The sequence below is a fragment of the Canis lupus genome, chromosome 17 (assembly GCF_011100685.1).
Source record: "Canis lupus familiaris isolate Mischka breed German Shepherd chromosome 17, alternate assembly UU_Cfam_GSD_1.0, whole genome shotgun sequence".
NCBI lineage: Eukaryota > Metazoa > Chordata > Mammalia > Carnivora > Canidae > Canis > Canis lupus.
The window spans coordinates 31,641,771-31,649,413 of NC_049238.1; positions in this window are offsets into that span (position 1 = coordinate 31,641,771).

Here is a 7,643-nt window from a genome sequence, read left to right on the forward strand (position 1 = left end):
GATGTAGATTAGATATAATGTATAAAGATGATTCTTTATAATGGCTTTTAAAATTCAACTTTAAGATACAGATTTTTTTTTTACTGAGGAAAGGAGAGCAATGTATTTGTATTGGAATTTAGTCATATGTATTTTTTCATATGTGTACATCTACATATGAATGCCTGTGTTTATATAATTACATGCTGTATACTATGCATATACAGTGTACATACACTTATATATGTTGGCATTCTTGTCTATTCTGTAGAAAGAAAAGGCTGCTATACTTAAAAATATCTAGCATTCAGTTAATTCTGAAAAAATCACATTGTTTCTTGGCTTTTTTTGTTACTTCCTGTTGGCCTAGTGACAATGACTCATTATAACGTAATGTAATACATACGGTTTCCAGTATCACATGATGAATCTAAATGGATATATAAGAAATCTGAAACACCTTTCTTGTTTAAAAAATGTAAACATTGAACAGAAGCTTATTCATCAGAGAATTTTATGTCACTAAATAGTAAGTGCTTTGATTTCAGTAATACTAAGACTCCAACAGAATCGATCTTCAGTGAAATAATGTGGCTGAATTTTACTTTTTAGTAATTATTTTGTAGCTTATATGTACACAGAAACTTTTATTTTTTAAGATTTTATTTATTTATTTATTTATTTATTTATTTATTAAGATTTTATTTATTTATTTATTTATTACGATTTTATTTATTTATTTTACAGAGAGAGAGAGAGAGAGAGAACAAGCAGGGGGAGTTGCAGGAAGAGGGAGAGTGAGAAGCAGGTTCCCGCTAAGCCTGGAGCCTGATGGAGCTCAATCCCAGGACTCTGGGATCATGACCTGAGCCGAAGGTGGACGCCCAACCAACTGAGCCTCCCAGGCACCCCCAAAGAAACCTTTTCAAACCATTAGTTCATTGTCTCTTTCGGCAAATAGATCACTTTTATTATAGGTGCTGAAATAACATTTTCTCAATATTAGATTTATGTGATACCGGTACTGATTTCAAAGTTGAAAAACAAAGTCTCCAATGGTTAACTTGAGAGGGGAAAAGAGTAAACAAATACAAACACAAAAGAACAAATATTCTTTTTTTAAGATTTTATTTATTTATTCATGAGAGACACACAGAGAGAGAGGCAGAGACACAGGCAGAGGGAGAAGCAGGCTCCATGCAGGGAGCCCAACCTGAGACTCCATCCCAGGTCTCCAGGATCACACCCTGGACTGAAGGCGGCGCTAAACCGCTTAGCCACCTGGGGTGCCCAAGAACAAGTATTTTTGAGTTAACAGTCCCCTAAGGAGAATGGAAGAATTAGATTAACAAATATTTCAGTTGAAGAAGGTCTTAACAAAGTTTAAGCTACTAATTTAATGATAATTAATGGAAATTAGTGGAATTCAAGAGTGAAGAAATTTCTACAATTATAGCATGAAAGAATGAAGAGAATTTTGTTAGGGAAGCTATTGTTTTTGAATGAAGAGTTAACAATCAAGTAGTAAATTAGGAAACTAACAATTACATGGTAAAGAGAATCCAATATATGTAAATTACTCTCACTGTAGGTAGAAAAGTTGTTTGATTTTATTTCCCTAAGCCACCTCAAGAACCACCTACCAATAAAGAAAGTTACATTTTTGGGCTCACCTTTCATTGTCTGGATGATATTCCTGGGTAGGTAATCATCTCCATTTGGAGCTGGAAACATTTGCATTAGAAATCAATCTACTTCTAAATGATGTATTTTATTTCACATAATCTTAATGTTGCTCAATTGAAATTTGTTGCTTTTTTTCATCAACAAGCTGATGTTCCAATAATATTATGCATATTAAAAAAAATACAATTCTGTAGTTCTGACTGAACCTGGCCAAGTATCAGAATTGTAAATGATAAACCATGAAGGTCTTACATGATTGGTTCTCCTCTCGGAAGGGTTAGGAGCTCTGAGATTTCTAAATAGATTTACTTCACAAGTATCCCAGAGATTCTTCTGCTTTTGCTTCTCATTTCCTTCTTGATAAGATTCTATTTCCTTTCTCTTCCTCTTCACGCTGTTACTTATCATAGTTTCAAAATATGGTAGCCCCCCTAAGCCACTGCTTTCAGCAAGTGAGTCATCATGAGATAACTGAAGATTTGGGGGCATATGTGTTACTTTTGTTCCTGTTAATTCTTTACTTTCTACCCCACTATGGATATAATAAACTTCCATATTTGGCACCAGATTTTTTATTTTTTTATTTTTGCTACCGTTCTGGCATTGAAACATCAGCCTGTCTCATTTTCTTTGAATCCAAGATTAAGCCAGAATGAAAAAAAAAAAAAAAAAGAGAGAGAGAGAGAGAAGAAAAGAAAAAAGAAAAAGCCACAGTGCAGTCTTAAAACAATACGTAATGGATTTACTTATTGTTCTTGACCCTTGGTTTAGTAATGACGAGGCTTGGAAGAAAATGAACCTCTTTTTACTCTTTCAAGAACGGTACAATAGACTAAATGTTTTTGTCCCCCAAATTCATATGTTGAAACTTAATTCCCAGTTGATGGCCTTTAGGAGGTGATTAGGTCATGAGGGTGGAGCCATCCTGACTGGAATTTGTGTTCTTACAAAAGGAACCACATAGAGCTCTCTTGCCCCTTCCTCCATGTGAGAACACACTGAGAAACCTGCCATTTGTGAACCAGGAACTGGGCTCTTGCCAGACACCAAATTTGCTACTGTCTTGATGTTGGGCTTCCCAACCTCCAGTGCTGTGAGAAATAAATTTCTGTTGTTTATAATCATCTAGTCTATGGTATTCTGCTATAGCAGCTCAAATGGATTGAGACATATGGCGACCTTGTTTGGAGAAAAGATGGAAATCAGGGCAACATGGATCCCTTCTTTTTCCCATATACATCTCATACCTTCATCTGGCAGAGAGTGATCTTTGCTGCTTGGATACCGTACACAAATGGGTCCCTGCACCAGTTGATTTCAAATCTTGTTCCCTCATCCCAACCCCCTTATATCCTAAAGCTAGCATTTGCTACCCAATCCCCCAAAGTTCCGTGTAATTCCATCTATATTAAAATGTGGGTAGGAGTTGTAATAAAGGGTAACTTGACTGTGAACCTTGATAGATTTAGAATCTTTTCCTAATATTAGTCAGGCTTCCCTGACCACCTTCATTTTCTTCATTTTTCAAGTACATGGGACAACCTGGGAAGTCTGTGACACTGCCAACAAGAGACCAGGGATCTCTCTGCCAGGAAAGTGTGACAGAAATGAATCTCTGCCCAGTCATGTCTTTAATGCTCATCCCCATAATTCTTATTTGCTATAATAACTACTGTCTTCTACCTTCATTTCAGATGAGGAAATTGAAGCCCTAATAAATGTCAAGGGATTTAAGGGCAGGACTCACATAACAAATTAGAGGGACAACAAGGATTTTAATTATTTTTTTAAAAATATTTTTAGAATTTATTTATGAGAGACACAGGCAGAGGGAGAAGCAGGCTCCATGCAGGGAGCCCGACATGGGACTCGATACCAGGTCTCCAGGATCACGCCCTGGGCTGAAAGCAGCGCTAAACTGCTGAGCCACCCGGGCTTCCCGAGGATTTTAATTCTTATCTGTTTACACTTTTTCCTCACAATTCCCATTGCTGCCTTTTGTGTAAATACCTGGTTAACACAGGAAGAAGAGAATTATGACAGCTTCTGGTCTTTGAATGCCATAGATTTACTTCATATTAATGCCATTAATCATCCAATTATTGTCAAATCGATTTAAATCTTGTGAGATCAGCATCTCCTGAAATTCAGTGCATTTATTGAACACTTTTTTGCATACAATGCAGTGTATTAGGTTCTGTCTGGGGGAACTAAAAAAAGAAGATACAGCCCCTGACATACAGTCTTATCCTCTAGTTAGGAAACCAAATGCACAGAAAATGATTTAAAAAACTGTATATTACAACATATTTCCTTCAACTCATCAGTAAGATGAAAACTGTCTTGCCTTTTCCATAGCATTACCATTACAGCCAAAGATTCTCTTACTATGGCCCCTCAAAATAAGCTATATTTTGCTCTCAAAGTGGAGTCAACCATGAGTCCATTTCTCCCATATTTTCTTGACATGTCTCTGCAGTTCTTTAGCAACCTCTTTGTGTTTCTCTCACATGTCACTCTTCTCCATGAGGCAGAAGCTTGGTTTTTATCGGCGGATATTATGGGCCATGTTGGCTGGATTCCCGTGGGGGTGTGTCTCATGGTGGGGGCTCAAACATACTCTTTCTCTGGCTGCTTCAATGCAAAGGCCTCCATGCAACCTGGAGGCTGGCCTTCCACTGAATTGCCATGTTGGGCACAGTTAGCTGCCCAAGTTGGGATTGTACCTTTTGGTAAGTTCTTCCTTTCAGGAGCTAGAGAGGAAAGAGGAGTCAGTATTGCACCTGCCTGGCAGGAGCCCTGGCCCACTCTTCACCCCACCCCCCCCCCCAACCTCAGCCCTCTCTTGGCCTACTTTTGACTCTTGGACTTTGCTCTCTGGTGGGTGAAGAAAGACAGCCCCACTGGCTGCTTCAGGCTGGGGCTTTTTAGCTTGATGATCTGGGGCAGCAGTCCAGATGGTGCTGCACTTGGTAGGGGACACACACTCTAAGCTGTTGCTGCTTCTCTCTGGCTGGTGTGTCGTCTTTTTATGTACATTATTAGAGGAAAAGAAAAAAAGAGAGAGAAAGAGTGAGAGATGGAGAAAGAAAAAAGAGATGGGGAAAGGAGAGAAGCAGAAAAGAAGAATGAAAATATCAGTTTTTGTTCTTGTATGGGATTGGCATTTTACTGATTGTTTCTCTCCCCCCTCCCAACTTGGTTCCTGTCATGGCCTCTCTGATTCAGTAAGTCAAGGCTGGGGCCTGAGATTCCGCATTTCCAACAAGCTCCTGGGTGAAGCCAATGTTTTTGATCCTCAGACCATACTCTAAGTAGCAAGGGTCTTGAGTAATAACACATCAAATATTCTGTCAGTTTCTTCCCCAGTCTACAGATAACATCTAACACTAAAACAGCACTTAATATGTGCCTGACAGTATTTTAAGTGCTTCGCATGTGTCAACTCATTCAATCCTCATGATGCCCTATGAGATGGGCACTATTATTAGCCCTACTTCACAGCTGGGGAAACCAAGGCACAAAGTTAATTTGTAAATATCACATAGTAAGCAGTAGAGCCTAGATTCAAATTCAGTCTGGCTTCAGAGTCCATGTGTGAAGTTCCATTCCTATTTCAACAGTTTACAAACTCATTGCCTTCTTCCAGACATACTTTTTCAATACTTCTCACTTAAAGTGTGGAAACCAGCTTGAAAGTAGTGCTCCTATGATGTGATTGACCAAAGATGTGACTGTTATAGATCATCCTGATATAGGAATTCACCATTATATTAGCCACACTGCCAACTTTGTGCCTGATGTAAATTTGATCATTAGAGCCAGTACTCAAGGATCCCTAGGCAGCTGTGGTTTTGGCTGTTTTTTGTTTTGTTTTGTTTTTGTCAAATAGAGGCAGCAAGGTCAGCTGAGGTTAATAGCTCTAGCTGATCACTGAGGCAGCAAGAGAAATAGCTCCAAGACAAACACACTGTTCATTGTGTAGCCTGAGGGGAGAGATCTGGCTGGAAAGACTGAACTGGGCAGGGGTGAGGGGTGAAATAGGATACTCTGTGGTGAGGAGGTTGGTGGCTGGTCAGGGCAGAAAGGAGAGAGGCTGGGCAAACTGGAGTCTTATGAATGAGCCAAGTTTGGATCAAGAAAGACCATTCATTCATTCATTCATTCATTCATTCAATATTAATCGACAACCTACTACACTCTAGTCACCATGCTATATGCTGCTGATACAGTGATGGATAAGACAACTCTGGTCCCTTTCCTCGGGGGATTCTAATTCTTATGGAGAGACTGCTAAGACAAAACCAAACCAAACCAAACCAGACAAGAAAGCAGACAAATAAATCATTGCAGGCTATAATGAATGTCCTGAAGGAAAGCAAGAGTCAGAGATGGTGAAACCAAGGGACACCCTAGCTTTAGGTAGGGTGGCCAGAGAAGGCCTTTGGCTGAGGCTGAAAATCAGAGGAGTTAGATATGGGGAGAGAGCATTCTAGGCAAGAACCAGCTGTGCAAAGAATCCAAGGGTGGAAATGAAAGAGAGGCTGGCAGGATTTTGGGGACCCATAGTCATCTATTGGGAATGGGTACAAATAGACATAAGGATTAATGCTGAGAATAACTGATATGAAACAAAATTAATTGGCTTTGACAGCCTGGTCAGTTCTCATCTGGAGTATCATGTTGAATTCTTGACATATCAGAGTGTCAAGGCTCATGGGTCATTGGCTGCCATAGCCTCTGAAATTGGGAAATATTTTTTAGGCAAGTCCCAGTTCCTATTGTTTGGCTTTTTTTTTTTTTTTTTTTTTTTTTGATTTAAAGGCCCATCTCTGGGTTGCAAGGGTCTCACTGAAGTTCTAACAATCCTTACAGAGAAACCTTTATCTAGGTTACTGTGATAAAGGGCAAGGGCAGAAAGAAAGCATAGGGTGGGGTTAGTGTGGAGAAGTCAAGGCACACTGACCATCTCTTCTCTGAACTCTCAATCTCACAGACCTACTGCATAAAAGAGAGGAGGTTGGTCTGGATGCCTCTTAAGTGTGAACTGCTAATGGTTCTTAGTGACCAACACATTTCCTAAGGCTCCTCAATGACCTTTTAGGTGATTTTTGGAGAATTTTTTTGAGAGGAAAATGTAGTTCATCAATGTATTGGTGAACTACAGGTTACAACTGAGGAGAATCTGTCCTTTTCTATCCTTTTGAGAATCAGAGCATTTGTCATCCCCCAGGCCCTCCTCAGTTGTAACCTGGATTACTGTATTGGTGTCTCACAACTGGTCCCCCTGACTCATCTCTCACACCTACAATCTGTCATCCACAGAGGTTTCAGAAAGATTTTACTAAAATTCACATTGTATCTTATCCCTATCCTTGGCTTAAAGTGGCTCCTCATTACCACTAATTAATTACTCTTTCATTTTAAAGATTTTGTTTATTTATTCATGAGACACACGGAGAGAGGCAAAGACATAGGCAGAGGGAGAAGCAGGCTCCCCTGCGGGGAGTCTGATGTGGGACTGGATCCCAGGACCCAGGGATCAAGGCTTAAGCCAAAGGCAGACACTCAACTGCTGAGCCACCCAGGCATCCCTAATTAATTACTCTTAAAAATCTGAACTTCTTTTGTTGACATTCAATGCCTTTTGCCATCTGACCTTTGCCTAAACTGCCACTCTCATTTCCTGCCATATCTCTCTACTATGAATTATGGCCATACTACACTACTTGCTCTTTACTGAAATAATCATGTTCTTGTATCACGTCTCTTCTTTCTCATATGAGGTTCCACTTGTTTCTTCCTTAACTACTTCCTATTTATCCTATAAAGGATAATGAGTTTAAACCTCATTTCCTTTAGGAAGTCTTCCTTGATTTCCCTAGTCAGGATTAAGTGCTTAATCTAAGGTTGTAACACATTGTATATGCCTCTGTTACAACACTCAGCATCTAACTCTTTTTCTGTCTTCTCTACAA